The sequence below is a fragment of the Dendropsophus ebraccatus genome, chromosome 7 (genome assembly GCF_027789765.1).
Source record: "Dendropsophus ebraccatus isolate aDenEbr1 chromosome 7, aDenEbr1.pat, whole genome shotgun sequence".
NCBI classification, from domain to species: Eukaryota; Metazoa; Chordata; class Amphibia; order Anura; family Hylidae; genus Dendropsophus; species Dendropsophus ebraccatus.
Window position 1 is genome coordinate 116,447,829 of NC_091460.1, and position 874 is coordinate 116,448,702.

Here is an 874-nt window from a genome sequence, read left to right on the forward strand (position 1 = left end):
CTTCGTTGGACATCTTGCAATATAAACTCCTTCTTTGTTCATCTCCAGCCAATCAAACCACAGGAGTGACATCACCAAGTGCGTTTTCACCATAAGAACCTGTAATGTCAACACTTGCTATGGTCACAAAGTTTAGAAATAACGTCCCTCCAATGCCAGCATGTTTGTTTCGTTCCATATAATTGAAGGTCTAAGTTTACTGGAAGGGTTTGGTCACCAATGCCAACATATAATGATGTTGCAGAGTATAGTAGAGGGCAATAAAAAAACCTTTCATCTAGTTTTCCCTCCAAAACTATTTTAAGTAAGGAGCTTTTAAGAACCAAGTTTATATAGAAAAAGAATGTCATTGTATCTCACTGTATGGTATGAATATACAGATTCTGGGGCTAATGTGATCTGTATTATGAACAGCAAAGTCACAGTTTTATACATATATTGCTACTATGGATTTCCATACATAGGATGTTTTTGATCAATGCACCATATAAGATTGTCCCTGAACTGTACCATGGGCCCTGAGCTGTTCAAAAAACCTGCCCTTACCCCATGTGTATAGTGCACACATCGGCAGACACGCTAAAGATTTTCTGAAAGAGATTTCCATGCAGAAAATCACAGTATAAGGCTATGTTCACACTCTGCCCAGATCATCCCAGCCGGTACTTTAGTATGTATGTATGAAGGACAAATGATACCACCACACCATTACCAGATGTTACCACTAGTGATAAGCAAATTTTTAAGAAATGTGGTTCACCAGTGCGGAAATCTTTGGTGTAAAATTTGGGAACTTGTGAATCGAACCTTAATGAACTTCTCTAAAACAGCTTAAAGCTATGTTCACACATCGTAAGTTCCGTGGGAATCACGG